Source organism: Euprymna scolopes, chromosome 24, assembly GCF_053919585.1.
Source record: "Euprymna scolopes isolate OS-2025 chromosome 24, ASM5391958v1, whole genome shotgun sequence".
Lineage (NCBI taxonomy): Eukaryota > Metazoa > Mollusca > Cephalopoda > Sepiida > Sepiolidae > Euprymna > Euprymna scolopes.
In genome coordinates this window covers 2619235-2637710 of record NC_136505.1, presented here as the reverse complement: position 1 = coordinate 2637710, position 18476 = coordinate 2619235, and the positions used below count along the sequence as shown (strand labels likewise).

At 30.7% G+C, this 18476-nt stretch overlaps 1 protein-coding gene across 1 annotated transcript in view; it reads left to right on the top strand.

Annotated features, from left to right (window-relative positions):
* The window catches only part of LOC145246569 (gonadotropin-releasing hormone receptor-like), a 114093-nt gene that overhangs the window by 67235 nt on the left and 28382 nt on the right, over nt 1-18476 (top strand). The gene's annotated exons all lie outside the window — the stretch shown is intronic.

The window sequence follows — 18476 nt, the reverse complement described above, 5'->3', positions numbered from 1 at the left end:
TATATAAATAGGAAATATGTATTAATAGGAAATATATATTAATAGGAAATATATATATATAAATGGAAATATATATAAATAGGAAATATATATAAATAGGAAATATGTATTAATAGGAAATATATATATAAATAGGAAATATATATAAATGGAAATATATATAAATAGGAAATATATATAAATAGGAAATATATATAAATGGAAATATATATGAATAGGAAATATATATAAATAGGAAATATATATAAATGGAAATATATATGAATAGGAAATATATATAAATAGGAAATATATATAAATAGGAAATATATATAAATAGGAAATATATATAAATTGAAATATATATAAATAGGAAATATATATAAATGGAAATATATATAAATAGGAAATATATATAAATGGAAATATATATAAATAGAAAATATATATAAATGGAAATATATATAAATAGGAAATATATATATATTTTTTTACACAGTGATCACCACTTATCAAGGCCCGGAAGGCACTCAGGGATAAGGGTTGTTGCAAGTACATTACGTTAGTGTGGAGATTTTATGAAGTGTTTACTTAAGGGAGCGGTTCATTAGGAATTTGTTTACATTGGACTTGAACACATCCAAGTTGTAGTCGGGTGGGAAGCAGGCAGACGGAACAGAGTTCCACAGGCGTGCAGTTCTAAGAAAGAATAGGAAATATATATAAATAGGAAATATATATAAATAGGAAACACAAAGTTTCACTTAATTTTCATTTTATGTGCAACCGAACAGTTCGAACGCTCAGCGCGATAAATCCACATTTCTGAGTTGGGAAGCTGAGGATTGATTAGTATTTGGATTGTTCAGAATTATGTTCTCATTTGCAGTGTTTTTTAACGACGTTTCGGTCGATATAACCTCCGACCTTCTTCAGATTTATCTTAGCATATTTGGCGTAGCGGATAAAGCGTTTAGTTTATTCAATTTATAAGTGACAATCTTCAGTAGGTTAGAGTTGTAATCCTCAGTGTGGACCCCATTCAAAATACAATTTTGATCTACGTAGGACTTTTATCCAGTCATGGCTTAGGAAACAAGTGTATACCAGCGCAGTGGACTAAATAAAGAATTGCAGATGACAGAGTGAGACAAAATACATTTGAAGAATATCAAAAGATACATCGACCGAAACGTTGTGAAAATAAACCCCCAAATAAAGAATAGTAGTCCGAAAAATCCAAATAATGCCATAAATCGAATTAGTTATAATTGAGACATTAAACAGTGAAAAAAATGTTATATCTGTCTCATGCTATGCAAATCATGTCTTTGTTTATTCGGGTGTTAAAATGCAAAATTGTTTCTAGTGATAGTTTCGTATTGTTTGAAATGACGAATGCTGAAAGGCAACTATTTTGGTGGTAATAGTTTGGTATTTGTTAAAATAACAGACGTATAAATGCAAAAATGTTTTTAGTACTATATTTTGTAATTGCCAGTGTCGAAATTCAACACTGGTTCTAGCGATAGTTTCGTACTTTTAAAATGGCGTTTATCGCATTTTTCATTCAAACCGTTCAACTTTTAAGCTATCGTGATTAAAATTTAAAGTTTAGTAATGTTTGTTTTTAGTAAGAGTGCATGTAGATTCTTACCAGACTATTAGGCAACACCGGGTGTGCCTCGAAGGCTTTTAATACTGTGAATTTACTAAAAGAAATTGTTTTAATTGGTGACAGAAATTATATAAATTCACCCCTCATCAATTATGAGTACATCCAATTTTTCTTAAGAAGAAATTTAAAATAAACAAACAAATCAAATAAGACCTAGCAATCACCTGGATTAAAAATATAGAAAACAAAAATAAATGTACGTTTATACGGTTCGATATCATAGACTTTTATCCTTCGATATCCGAAGAACTTTTCAACATTGCCCTGCAATTTTTCGATGTATACACTGATATATCCTCGGAAGAAATCAACATCATTAAAAAAAATAAAGAAAATCAGTTATAATAAAAGACTCCAACAAAGGCAAGGGAGATAACTTTAAGGAAATCATACGCAAGGAAATGAAAAAAGTAGGCCTAAAAGTAGACGTATTAGCTAACATAAAAATAACAAACTTCCTGGACGTCACGTTAAATTTAGATAAAAACACATATGAACCCGACTTAAAAGATAACGCTACTCCAATATGCGTAAACCCTAAGTCCAATCATCCACCATCAATTATAAAACAGATTCCTAACTCGATCGTAAGTAGACTCAGCAATAACTCAAGCGATTAAAATGCATTTAACAGGTCAACGAATATCTATGAAACAGCCCTACAAAATTAATGGATACAAAAATATTGATATCAATTATAAGCAAATAAACACTAATAATTGTAATAAAGTTAAAAATAGAAGAAAAAGAAATATAATCTGGTATACGGCCCCATACAATCAAATTTTACAAACAAAACTTGGCAAGAAATTTCTAGATCTAATCGAAAAACACTTTTCCGCAACTAACCCCTTACACAAAATTTTCAATAAAAATAGCCTAACGTTATCCTACAGCTGCTGCGAACATTTAGAGATGATAATTAAAGCACATAATAACAAAATATTAAATAAAATCAATGTAAACAACAACAAATAAATAATAAAAAGTAGACACCATGACAAAAATAAAACTAACACAAAAGACACATATATAACTAGCAGAAAATATAATAATAATAATAATAATAATAATAATAATAATAATAATAATAATAATAATAATAATAATAAACCAACTCCGGACAACAACAACCATACTAGAAATAAAAATGAAAATACTAATAACAAACAAAATAAATGCCACTGTAGATACCGCACATTTTGCCCACTTCAAAATAAATGTCTAACCAAAAGCGTCATTTACCAGGCCACAATATTTGCGAAAGAAACCCCAAATAACAAGAAATATTAAGTAGGTGTGACTTCCTTAGATTTCAAAACTCGATATTATGACCACAAAAGTACATTCAACAATAAAAACACCGTATGAAAACAAAGCTAGCAAACACATACTGGGACCTCAAGGAAAGCGGGCGTTCGCCGGTAGTCAAATAGAAAATAGGTAGAAAAGCAAACACCTTTAGAGACCTAGACGACCCATGTAGATTATGCCTTCATGAAAAATTTGCTATCCTGTACTTTAAAGAAACCCAATATCTATTAAACTGTAGGAGAGAAATAGCGAATAACTACGTTCACAGGATAAAATTTACTCTAGGATAGAGATACAAAATCACTTTAAAACTAAAAAAAATAGAAAATAAACAAACAAATAGATAAAATAAATAAACATGCGTATAAATAAACTATCACACATGTATATGTATGCATATATATTGTTTTATATTTATATTTGTTTCCTATCTATTGCTTTATAATTATATTTATTTAGCATTTATTGTTTTATATTCATATTAATTGTGCATTGATTGCTCTTTATATATTTATTTTGCATTAATTGCTTCATATTATATTTATTTTGTATCTATAAAGCAATTAACGCATAATAAATATAAATAAAGGACAACATAGGCACAATAAATATGAATATGAAACAATGAATGCAAAATAAATATGAATATAAAGCAATTAATGCGATATAAGTATAAATATAAAACAATATATGCTAAAAAGATATAAAAGCAATTTATGCAAAATAAATATAAATATAATACAATTAAGAAAAAATGAATATAAATATACACAATATATGCGAAATAAATATAAATATACAGCATTTAATGCACAATAACCACAAATATAAACAACGGATGCAAAATAGATATAAAAAATAAATTAATGCAAGATAAACATAAATATACAAATAGATGCAAAATAAATATAAATATAAACAATTCATCAATAATAAATATAAATATAAAGTAACTAATAAAAAAATCAATATAAAGATAAAGCAATTACTGTAAAATAAAATATATATAAAAAATAGATGCAAAATAAATATAAAGAAATTAATGCAAAAATATACATATAAAACAATTAATGCGAGATAAATATAAATATAATGCAATTAATGCAAAATAAATATAAATATGAATAATTCATCAATACTAAATATAAATATAAAGTAACTAATGAAAAAAATCAATATAAAGATAAAGCAATTACTGCAAAATAAAATATATATAAAACAACAGATGCAAAATAATTATAAAGAAATTAATGCAAAAAATATACATATAAACAATAGATGCAAAATATAAATATAATGTGATTAATACAAAATAAATATGAGCATTAGGAATAAATGCAATTAAATATAAATATACAGCAATAGATGTCAAAATAAATATAAATATAAGACAATATATTCAAATGAAAAAATATAAATAAATTAATGTAAAATAAATATCAATATGAAATATTCGATGCAAAATGAATATAAATATAAAGTAATTAAGGCAAAATAAATATAAATACAAAGCAATTAATGTAACTTAAAAATAAATATAAAGCCATTAATGCAAAACAAATATAAATATAAAGAAATTAATGCCAAACAAATATGAATATAAAGAAATTAATATAAATAAATATAAAAAAGCAATAAATGGAGAATTAATAGGAATAAAAAAAAATAGATGCGACATAAATATAAATAAACAGCAATTAATGAAAAATAAATATAAATATAAAGAAACTAATGTAAATTAATTATTAAAAAAACAATTAATGCAAAATAAATATAAATATCAAGAAACTAATGTAAATTAATTATTAAAAAAACAATTAATGCAAAATAAATATAAATATAAAGAAACTAATGTAAATTAATTATTAAAAAAACAATTAATGCAAAATAAATATAAATATAAAGAAACTAATGTAAATTAATTATTAAAAAACAATTAATGCAAAATAAATATAAATATAAAGAAACTAATGTAAATTAATTATTAAAAAAACAATTAATGCAAAATAAATATAAACATAAATAAACTAATGTAAATTAATTATTAAAAAAACAATTAATGCAAAATAAATATAAACATAAAGAAACTAATGTAAATTAATTATTAAAAAACAATTAATGCAAAATAAATATAAACATAAAGAAACTAATGTAAATTAATTATTAAAAAACAATTAATGCAAAATAAATATAAAGAAACTAATGTAAATTAATTATTAAAAAAACAATTAATGCAAAATAAATATAAACATAAATAAACTAATTTTAATTAATTATTAAAAAAACAATTAATGCAAAATAAATATAAACATAAAGAAACTAATGTAAATTAATTATTAAAAAAACAATTAATGAAAATAAATATAAATATAAAGAAACTAATGTAAATTAATTATTAAAAAAACAATTAATGCAAAATAAATATAAATATAAAGAAACTAATGTAAATTAATTATTAAAAAAACAATTAATGCAAAATAAATATAAATATAAAGAAACTAATGTAAATTAATTATTAAAAAACAATTAATGCAAAATAAATATAAATATAAAGAAACTAATGTAAATTAATTATTAAAAAAACAATTAATGCAAAATAAATATAAATATAACGAAACTAATGTAAATTAATGATTAAAAAAACAATTAATGCAAAATAAATATAAATATCAAGAAACTAATGTAAATTAATTATTAAAAAACAATTAATGCAAAATAAATATAAATATAAAGAAACTAATGTAAATTAATTATTAAAAAACAATTAATGCAAAATAAATATAAATATAAAGAAACTAATGTAAATTAATTATTAAAAAAACAATTAATGCAAAATAAATATAAATATAAAGAAACTAATGTAAATTAATTATTAAAAAAACAATTAATGCAAAATAAATATAAATATAAAAAACTAATGTAAATTAATTATTAAAAAACAATTGATGCAAAATAAATATAAATATAAAGAAACTAGTGTAAATTAATTATAAAAAAAACAATTAATGCAAAATAAATATACATATCAAGAAACTAATGTAAATTAATTATTAAAAAACAATTAATGCAAAATAAATATAAATATAAAAAAACTAATGTAAATTAATTATTAAAAACAATTAATGCAAAATAAATATAAATATAAAGAAACTAATGTAAATTAATTATTAAAAAACAATTAATGCAAAATAAATATAAATATAAAGAAACTAATGTAAATTAATTATTAAAAAAACAAGTAATGCAAATAAATATAAATATAAAACAATAAATGCAAAATAAATATAAATATAAAACAATAGATGCACTGTGGAACTCTGTTCCGTCTGCCTGCTTCCCTCCGGACTACAACTTGGATGTCTTCAAGTCTAATGTTAACAAATTCCTAATGAACCGCCCCCTTAAGTAAACACTCCATCAAATCTCCACACTAACGTAATGTACTTGCAATAACCCTTATTCCTGAGTGGCTTCCGGGCCTTGATAAGTGGTGATCACTGTGTAAAAAAAAAAATTAATAAATAAATAAATATAAATATAAAGCAAACTGATGCAGAATAAGTATAACTATAAAGAAATAGATGCAAAATAAATATAAATATGAACAATTAATGCAAAATAAATATTAATATAAAGTAACTAATGAAAAAGAAATAAAGATAAAGCAATTAATGCAAAATAAAATATATATGAAACAATAGATGCAAAATAAATATAAATAAATTTATGCAAAAAATATGCATATAAAACAATTAATGCAAAAAATATAAATATAAAACAATTAATGCAAAAAATAAAGAAATTAATGTAAAATAAATATATATATAAAGAAATGAATGTAAAATAAATATAAATATAACGGAATTAATGTAAAATAAATATAAATATAAAGAAAATAATGTAAAAGAAATATAAATATAAAGAAATTAATGCAAAATAAATAGATATATAAAGAAATTAATGTAAAATAAATATAACTATAAAGAAAATAGATGCAAAATAAATATAAATATAAAACAATAGATGCAAAACCCGACAGTCTGCTAAATCCCACCCCCACACTGTAGAGATCCCTAGATGTAAAAGATCTTTCTACTCCAGTAGTTTCTTCCCCAGAACCGCTAGAATCTGGAATTCTATTCCGGGCCCCCGCTTCCCCAACTGTACTGACATGCAGAAGTTCAAGTTTAACGTGAACCGTCATCTTGCTGCCCAAATCCCAACATAGTGCCCCTGTAGTTGCTGCCCGTGATAGTATCCCCCTACACCAAAGTGGCAATGTGCCTTGTTTGGGGTGAAAATGTAATTTAAAAAAAAAATGTTAATAAATAAATATAAATGTAAAGTAATTAATGCAAAAATAGATATAAATATAAAGCAATACAGTCAAAATAAAAATAATGCAATTTGATGCAAAATAAATATAAATTTAAAGCAACGGATGCGAAGTAACGATAAATACTGACGTACGTGGGTACTCTCAAAACATTTCTTAAGGAACGAGCTTTTATTCAAACTATTTTTATATTAGACTAGCATGAATACCAAGCATTACCCGGGTTTACATGCAATTCATTTTGAATAGAGCTGCTATACTAAAGATATTGAACAAGGCACGGTAAGGAACAAGAAAATTTCCGGTAGCCCATGCGTTTGAACCTCCTAAAAAACAATAAATCCATCAAAACATATTTTTCAATAAAAATAGCAGCGATTGCCTCTGCACTGCAGTAGATAGGTGCGAAGCTGAAACGATATAGAGGAAAAGAAGTGGAAGAAAGCTAACGCGCTAGCTCTCACGGCAACTACGACTTATGGCATCGTGAAACTTTCTATGCGTACGTGACTTGCAAAAGATATTATGCGGCTAAGTGGTCGGTATTTCAGATTGTGTCGGTTTCGACCCGTTCTGATGCGGCTGACGAAAATTTTAGCCAAACATACGAACATAGATTCACACACACACACACACATACACACACGCGCGCGCGCTCACACACATACACACACACACCCACACAAACAAACAGAAAGGTGAGAGCTATATTATAGATAAAACTATAAAACTTCAAATTCTAAGTTTCCGTTTTTTATATTATTATTCTTTATTTTCACATCCCAGGAGTGGTTTTTCTGTCAAAAGGAAGAAGAATTGAAGTTTTGTTTTTCTTTTTCTTGGTTGGAATCCATCCCGTGTAACACTTATCGTTGGATAAGATTTGACCTTCAGGCATTTTGTTTCTTTTTATAAAGTGGCTTCATACCTTGCTTCGAGTAATTTCATGAGTAAATCTAAAATAAAAGCAAATAATTTCATTTAATTATTTCAGAAAATCGCTTAAAAATCCTCAATCAGACGAAAAAGTTTGCGCGAAAACTGTTTGCGTTTACTGTTTCCTTATTAAAGACGTAATTAATTTTATAATTTTTGTTTGGATTTTATCTTCAATCTACAATTTAATTGTTATCTGCCACTCGCTTCCTTAAGTAATTTTCTACCAAGTAAACTGAAAGATTAATTACACATAAATACTCAGGAATACGATCATGAAATCTTTAGAAAAACGAATACTTAAACACAGGAAATTATTTCACAATATATATATATATATATATATATATATATATATATATATATATATATATATATATATAGTGTTATAATGGAATAATTCCAGGAGAAAATCCGGGTATGAGAGCTCAATGTGGTAAACAATTATGTAATTTCCATGTTATATATATATATATATATATATATATATATATATATATATATATATATATATATATCACATGCGTGTCATAAACTGGAATCAAAACCAAAAAAACACCCGGGCATCACCAGGCACACAGACTGGTATATATATATATATATATATATATATATATATATATATATATATATATATATATATATATATATATATATAAAGGTTTCACAACTTAACAAGGCCCGGAGGCAACTCGTGGATAAAGGCTAACGAGTATGCAGTAGTCAAAAGGAAAAAGTCGTAGAAATCGTTAGTAGTGGAAATTTGGTAAATTTGATTATCTAAAAGAAATGCCCCATCAGGAATTTGTTTACGTTTGACTTGAAAACAACCATATCGTAGTCAGTTGGAAAGTAGGAAAACGAAAAAGAGTTCCACGGAGGTGCAGTTCGAAGAAAGGGGCTTTGTTCATAGAATCTACGTTTAGCTTTGGGCACAAATAAAGTGTGGGGGAAATTATGTGTGTGGTTTCAAATAGACGAGTGTCTTTCATGAAAGTCAGGTTAGGAGGATACCATGTATTAAAGCTCAGTCGAGCACTTGCCATGAAACAGGGACAGGCTCGCAACATTTTCACTGTAGGGTAGAGGTTGCAGGAAAGACAAAAGAACATCCGTCATTAGGCTACGAAGTCTATTTTAAACTCTGTCAAGTCAGGATAAGCTGCTTCTGGTAGATTCTACCCAGGTATGGCAACATGACTCCATCCTTGGACGTATACAGGTAGAAAATTTCATCAATGATTAGATGTAAATTTTATGTATCTGTTCCATCTCATATTAGGAGTAAAGGTCAGACTTATAAGCTTGTCAAAACGTGGAGCCTTCCCAAGACACGTGCCATTCATTTCAATTGATGCCAAACTGGAAACAGTGCGTTTCTGAAGAAAAAAGTAGAAGCTTGGTTTTAGATGCATAGAAATTAACAAGCCACTTTTCCCTATTACACCACGTGATCAAGATCAGACGAGAGAGAATCCGAGATAACTTGGTCGTTTACGGTCTTACCAGTGTTGCCATAGATGGTATTGTCGTCAGCATAAATGTGTACGAATGATCTTAGGATATGATTTAGGAGAACATTGATGTAAATCAGGACCCTTGAGAAACTAAGCATAATTACTGTGAGTTTCTGATTTCTGCTCATCAACAACAACTCTTATGAACCTATCAAAGAAAAATGATATAATAATTGAAAAGATAATTTAAAATGTCTTGGTATACCGTAGCTGGAGATTTTGTGGAGTAGACGTATATGCCACACACTATCCAAGGCCTTTGGTATATATATATATATATATATATATATATATATATATATATATATATATATATATATATATATATATAAGTATATAATTTTTATTGCCATTTTATCTGCGTAGTTAAACATGTTTCGGTTATTGAATCGTATTATCGATCCAGTAACTTCAGCAAACATTACATTGCTGAAGTTACTGGATCGTTAATACGATCCGATAACTGAAACATGTTTAACTAAGCAGATACTACGGTAATAAAAAAATAAAACATATATTTGCTCTGCAATAGTACTGAGCACTTTCTTCAGGTTTTTACTAATTACCATTTTTGCTCCGTTTCCATGAAAAGGAAGAACAACACACATCACTTCTAGATCTGTTTTTGACCACAGTTCCCGATGATTGTATAACGAATGCTTACAGCTCACTTGTGAACGCTCATCATACAGTGATAATGGTTGAAATCGCCCTAAACCATAGAGCCTAAACTGAAGAGACAGTGCTCAAAACAACGAGATATTATAAAAAGGCTGACTGGGAAGCCATCAGAGATCTTATCAGAAATTCCCCATGGGGAAATATTTTTCTCTTCCTGCTTTGCGCAAACGAGATCACTGAAGTATTCAAAACTGCAATCGAAGCACAACTTCCAATGCGGAAATTTTATAGCAAGCCCAACTCTCCCCAATGGTTTTTTTCGACTTGCACAACTGCCATTGCTCAAAGGCAGCATGCATACCGCAGATTTAACCGAAATAAGTCCAGTTCAAACACACAGAAGTACATAGAAGCTAGAAGTAACGTTAAGAAAGAAATAGCGACAGCTAAGAATTAATTTACGGAAACCACTAAAAAACGCATCGATGCACAAAATCTAGAAACTCGTAACTTCTGGAAAATCTACAACAGTGTAGTATATAATGGGCAATCAACAATTCCCCCACTAACCAACGATCACGAGGTTGTTTGCTCAGCAACCGAGAAGGCTAACATGCTTGCCAGTCGGTTTGCCTCAACCTCCACTCTGAACCCTTTCAACCACCCCCATTCTGAATTTCCGGAGAGACGCACCGCTAGACGATCTGAAAATCACCCCTGCTCAGGTGCATGCTATCATGAAAAACCTTGACACTTCAAAAGCACGTGGACCCGATCTCATCCCAGCTGTGCTATTAAAAACGTGCTCAGTCGAAGTAGCTCCAGTTCTCTCCAAACTGTACAACAAATGCCTTAATGAATCTTGCTTTCCGGGCTGTTGGAAAACTGCTTCTGTGGTACCAGTATTCAAGAATTCTGGCGAAAGAACTGACCCATTAAATTATCGCCCCATTAGCCTCCTCCTACTTTTTGCCAAAATATTTGAGAGCTTAATTAACCACGCTCTAGTCCATCACCTTACAGATGTTAAACTTCTGACAGACCAACAATATGGATTTAGACAAGCCCGTGGCACAGCAGAAATCCTAACTATAATCTCTGGACGTATATACCATTCAGTGGACAAAGCAGGGGAGGGCAGAGCGGTAGCTCTAGATATATCCAAGGCTTTTGACAGAGTATGTCATGAGGGTCTCCTCAGGAAAATCAGATCATATGGTATCACTGTTAGAATACTTAACATAATTAAATCCTTCTTTAGATAAGAGAAAAATCCAGGTTGTCCTCGACGGTCGTACATCTAAACAATACGATATAAATGCGGGAGTGCCCCTAGTGTCTATCGTTGGACCTCTGTTTTTTTCCTAATATTGATAAATGACCTCCCCGACAAAATTGCCTCTGAGATGGGTATATATGCTGATGACACCACACTCTATAACAGACACGAAAGGAAACAAATGAACACATATCTAACGAATTGACTGAAACACTAGATGGTGACCTCCAATCTGTAGTGGAATGGGGACAAAAATGGATGATCACGTTCAATGCCGCCAAGACTAAACTAGTTTCATTCAATAATTACAAGACACCTTCTCTACCACATATAGCAATGGCCAACGACTCTTTATCTGAGAGTACACCTTTAAACTCCTTGGCCAAACGTTCACATGAAACATGAGTTGGAACAATTGCATTGAAGGCATTGCAGAGGACCACTGCAAGGAAGGTGGGCTCTCTTTTTTCCGTGCTAAACTACTAACACCTGAAAGTATCTTGTACCTCTATAAGGCAACCATTCGCACATGTATGGAGTATTGCTTTCATATTAGGGCTGGTGCATCGGCTACTAATCTCTCGCTCCTTGACAAGGTTCAAAAGAGAGTCGCAAATCTGATAGGCCCTGAACTTGAATCTAAGCTTCAGCCTCTGTCCCATCGACGAAATGTTGCATCCCTCTGCCTGTTCTACAAGTATTTTAATGGTGAATGCTCGAACGAACTTCAAGCATGTGTGCCCCCACGACGTTAAAACTGTCGACAAACCCGACAGGCTGCTAAATCCAACCCTTACACTGTAGAGATCCCTAGATGTAAAAGATCTTTCTACTCCAGTAGTTTCTTCCCCAGAACCGCTAGAGTTTGGAATTCCATTCCAGGTCCCTGCTTCCACAACTGTACTGACGTGCAACGTGAACCGACATCTTGCTGCCCAACTCCCTATATAGTACCCCAGTATCTTCTCTCCCTGATAGTAGCTCCCTACACCAAAGTGGCAATGTGCATTGTTTGGGGTGAAAATGTAATAAAAATGTTTAAAAAATTTAAAAATATACATATGGGTGTGTGTATGGGTGTATATATGTGTGTATGTGTGTGTGTGTGTGTGTGTGTGTGTGTGTGTGTGTGTGTGTGTGTGTGTGTGTGTAAAAGAGGTTACAAGATTCCAACGAGTGAAAAGGTGTATATTAAATAAATATTGCTTTGTTTTTTGTATACTTGCCTTTTAATTTTATTTGATATTTTTATTTTTATAATAACTGACGCCATCATCCGAAATTTTGTGATAAAAGTCTAGTTGCTAAAGCTGTTCGGATGATTAATGCGCTGCTCACAAAACGAGATTTATCTTTAAATTATTTTTCTTTTAAACATAAGTGTAACCAACCTTTAGTTATATTGTGGTTAGATCAAGTAAATTAAATAGAAATTCGTGTCGTATTTTCTCGGTTTTTATATTTTATATTTTTTTAATCATTTTTTTTCCTTATATGGATGTGTGTGAGTGCACGTGTATAACTTTTTATAGTTTAATTTTTCGTAAGTGTGGGTGTGTGTGTGTGTGTGTGTATGTTTGCGCGTGCGTGTGTGTTTTTAGGGAGTGCGTACGTGTGGATGTGTGTGTCTGCATTGTATTCGGATGAATATCACACACAGACACACACACACACACGCGCGCGCGGATCTCTTCTCATGATCACACACATATGCGCATAAACTGTTTCTTGTTATTGAATTAATTATGAAAGAAAGATTATATTTTTAGAATTTGAAAAGGATATGGCAATGAAAAACATCTCAGCATAAAAATCAAATCCAAATTAGCTACAGGTCAAAATACCCTATATATTAAATTTCAATTCTGTTGACTAAATATTCACAGAGAAGTTAGTTAAAACAAGCTAACTTGTGTGTGTATATATATATATATATATATATATATATATATATATATATATATATATACTAGCATGCCGCTCTGTGTTACCCGCCGTTGCTTGGTCGTAAAGTATGCTTTAATATGCCATTTAAATCCGTGCAGATTTCCTATTTATTATGACGCCATTTTTTATTGATTATAAGTAACCCAATAATGATTCTAAGAGTTAAAAATATAACTTCGGTGCGACCATACGAAATTGAAACGAAACAGCGTTTCAGTTACAGTTGTTACGTCTGAGCTATGGCTAAATGGATAAAAAAAGGTTCAAAATTAAACGACTTGCATCTAAACATATGTATATACGCGTACTCTGAAGTTATTCAATTTTCTTCCGTCAAGTTTAGCTATTTTATTATTCTCATTTGACCCATTAGCGGCTATTTTATTTGTTAAATCCAAATCGAAAGTGTTTCAAGGTTCTACATACCCTATATGTTTTTTTGTTTGTTTTTTTATATAGGCGTCACCACTTATCAAGGCCGATAGGCCACTCAAGGATAAGGGTTAAAGAGTGTAGAGTAGTCAAAAGGACAATATAGTAATCGATAGTAATGGAAGTTTGGTAAATTTTTTAACTTAAGTGGAACGGCTCATCAGGAACTTGTTCACGTTGGACTGGAAGACAACCATATTATAGACAGCTGGAAAGCAGGAAAACGGAAGACAATTCCACAGGCGTACAGTTCTAAGAAAGAAGCTTTGATCATGGAATATATGTTTAGGTTTAGGCACAGATAAAGAGTGGGGAAAATTATTGATTATGTTTTCAGCTAGTCTAGTGTTTCTTGTGAAAGTTTGGCGAGGGGGGACCATAGATTGAAGCTCAGTCGAACACTTTCCATGAAAATAATGATAAAGCAGAGACAAACTCGCAATATCTCTTCTGTGAGATAGAGGTTGCAGCGAAGAGAAAAGGACATCTCCCAACAGGCCACGAAGTCTATTTTGAACCCTATCAAAGCAGGACAAGTCTTTTCTAGCAGCTCCTGCCCAGATGTGGCAACAGTATTCCATCCTTGGACGTATCTGGCTCTTATATAAATAGATAGAGAATTGCATCAGCAGTGAGATATCTACTGGATCGATAGAAAGATCCCACCATTTTCCAGCGGCCTTGGCAACAGATTTGATGTACGTATTCCATTTAAGATTAGGAGTAAAGGTCAAGCCCAGAAGCCTGTCAAAACTTGAGGCCTCCCCAAGACGAGAGTCAGTCATTTTAATTGATGCCAGATGGGGATCAGAACGTTGATGATGTAAAGATAAAAGCTGTGTTTTAGATGCATTAAAGTAACCAGCCACTCCTTTCCCCATTGTAAAACGTGATCAAGATCAGAGGAGAGAGAATCGGAGAGAACTTGGTCGTTTACTGTCTTAGATGTGCTACCATAGATGGTAGTGTCGTCAGCATAAATGTCTACGAATGATGTAAGGATGTGATTTGGAAGATCATTAATGTAGTTCAGGAAAAGAGTTGGACCCAGGAGGGGCCCTTGAGGGACTCCAGCATTAATACTGTGAGCTTCTGATTTCTGCTCATCAACTTCTACTCTTATGAACCTATCAGAGAGAAATGATTTAATAATTGATAAGACATTTCCAGCTATACCATAGCTGGAGATCTTGTGAAGTAAACCTTTATGCCATACCGTATCAAAGGCCTTTGATATGTCAAGAGCAATTGCCCTAGAAAGGTTGCCTCTGTCGAGAGATTCGCTAATCCTATGAGATATAACTGTAAGCACATATGCTGTAGATCTGGCAGAACGGAAACCATATTGTGTGTCACTAAGAAGGTTATTTTTGCTGAGATGGTTGATTACTTCTCCATTTAACACAGATTTAAGCAACTTACTGATGACGCACAGGAGACTTATTGGCCTGTACTGAGAGGGGGATGAACGATCACCTGAATTCTTAAATACAGGGAATACTGATGAGATTTTCCAGGGTGATGGGAAGCAATTTTCCTTAAAACAACGTTTAAAGAGTTTTGTAAGTATGGGTGCTAGTTCGGGTTGAAGTTTTTTGAGTACTATAATTGGAATACCGTCAGGGCCGGTTGTTTTACTGGAATCAAGGTGTTTGATTAGCTTGGCAACATCACATACAGATAGTTGTATATCACATAGTGTTTTTTCTGATACAGGAGGAAATATTGGGGGTTGGCGGCCTTCGTCGCAAAGGGTAGAATTGGCTGCAAAGTTCTTGGCAAAGTGTTTGGCTTTGTCAAATTTCACATCTTTAGATCAAATATTGAGAGAAGAGTTTGGCAGACACTTTATGCATACACATCAACACGGCCACATGTGTATATATATATATATATATATATATATATATATACATATATATATATATATAGAGAGAGAGAGAGAGAAGAGATAGATAGATAGATAGATAGATAGATCCCCCCCACTCATATTTAGGGTGATTGATCTTGGTTTATTTATGCAAATGAGTAGAGGCGCAGGTTACAATGTAAGACGGCTAAGATGGCATGTGATATTAAGTGTTTTAGATAGAGCTTTTAGGGGAAAACAGGTTAAAAATAACAGATTAAAAGTTGAGTAATACACATTGTGCCTCCCAATCATGGAAGCTTTACTCATTCGTATAAACAAACCGACTATCAATCAGTATGAGGAGGAGGGCACGTTTGTGCTTTTATAGCAAATTTCTTTGTAGACACAAACAGAAGGTATATATATACATATATATGCATATATATGTGTATATATATATATGTATATAAGTATATATACAAGTATATGTATCTGTGTCTACATGTGTGTATACATATAAAGAAATTTTAGATATAGTTGTCCAACGTTCTGGTGAATGAATTACGAGACTTCTTCATAGTCATTTTTGGTAGAAATAAGATATAATAATATAAGTTATAACACAAAAATATATATATTATATAAAATTATTTGTATACTTATTATGTAAATGTCGTATACGTTTCATCTATACGGAATCATCAGTGTAACCATAACCATTTAATTCAGTCGTAATATAGTAAGATCGGAACACATTACACACACATACACACACACACACACACATATATATATATATATATATATATATATATATATATATATGTATGTATATATATATATAAGAGCAAAAAGTTATTAAAACATTAAATTTGAAAAAGAGTTAAAAACATATTTAATCTGAAACGGAAACACTTGATAAGTGGATAGTCCTTAATCCGCGGAGTTTCGAAGAAATACTTTACTTCTCATCAGAGGGTAGGAATTAGCAAAATGCGGATCGGATTTTGCATACAAAAGTATTTCATGAAACTGCAAGTAAGTCAAAGATCTTACTTGATAACAAAAAGTGAAGCAGAGGGAATATAGTGATTACACGTAAATGGATAGTCTGTGAACGGTAAATAATCCAATGACGGTAAAATCCAAAAATATAACTCTAAGAAAATTAATTGAATTTCTATTTACACAAGTAAAATCCAAGGAAATCACGTAATTGGAAGATGGTCCAAAATAATCCAAACGGCCGAAACGAAATCCATGGAATAATTCACAAATATGTACAAGGAAAAGGGAAAAAATTCCAATAATATTAATAAAAGAAAAATAAGATATTCTTTTCACACTGCTGCCGAGACATAATTTTATATATATATATATATATATATATATATATATATATATATATATAAACTGCATCAATCGCTTTATTGCAGATTAGTAAACTATCATAACATTTTATTCTTTATTAAGGAATTTCCACTGCCCATTGCTTTATTACAGGTCTTAAATATTGTATTAGTGCAAATATACAATGTCAAATTAAGATAACTTTACTTTTTATTATATTTTTCTGTTAAAGAATAATAAACAAAAGCACACCCTATGTGCTAAGCCTCAAATAAATGAATTATTCATCGACATATCCATTTTATTTTAAATAATTTAAGCAACCGTTTGTTCGCTGAATAAGTCAATTGTTTGATCTGAAAACGAGTTATGGTTCTGGCGATATCAACTACTTTCCTCCACAAGCCATCCTTTGAAGTAAATTGCTCTCCTCCTTCATAAATACCTCTGTTCAATATTGACCAAAGATATTCAATGGGGTTCAGATCCAGAGAACACGGTGGCTCGCTCATGGGGGTTTCTCCAAATAAGCCTATAGATTCAAAGAAGGCTGCAGTCGCCCTAACAGAATGGGATGATGCATTGTCATGCATAAAAATCATCTGAAAGCGACGTAACAATAGTAGGTCATCTAGCCATGGTGATAAATATTTATCCAAAAAGGTTGTGTACGCATTGCTGGTAAGTTTTATACTCTGTGGTACTCAAAATAGTCCAACCAACTTATCCATAATGATTCCCGCCCAAAACATGATTTCTCCACCTCCTTGTTGGCGATGAACTCTGTAAGGAGTTAGAGTTCCGTTCCAGTTCCAAATTTTGGCCGTCCATCCGGGCCATCAAGATTAGCACGGGTCTCATCTGTAAATCTATTTTCATGTAATTTTGTGTCCAAGCTATATGTTTTTCCCTATGTTGTTGTCAATGGAGGCCTAGGAATAGTTTTGATGTTCCTTGCCATCTCATGCAACACATTACATCGCGCCTACCTCGATCTTGGAGTGATTCAAGCTCTTGCAAAAATGGAAATACTGGTGCAGTTTGGGTTTCGGTTGACTTCCCTGTGAATTTTCCGAATATCACGATGTGAAAGGTTTCTTCTGGTGCCCTTATTCTTTCTGCATTTGGTATTGAGGTTGTTCACGAATGAAGCTAAAGTTCTTGGATCCCTTTCCAGCTCCATAGTTCAATCTTTAATGGATAATCTTTCTGCGAGTCTAGCAACAATCCTTTCC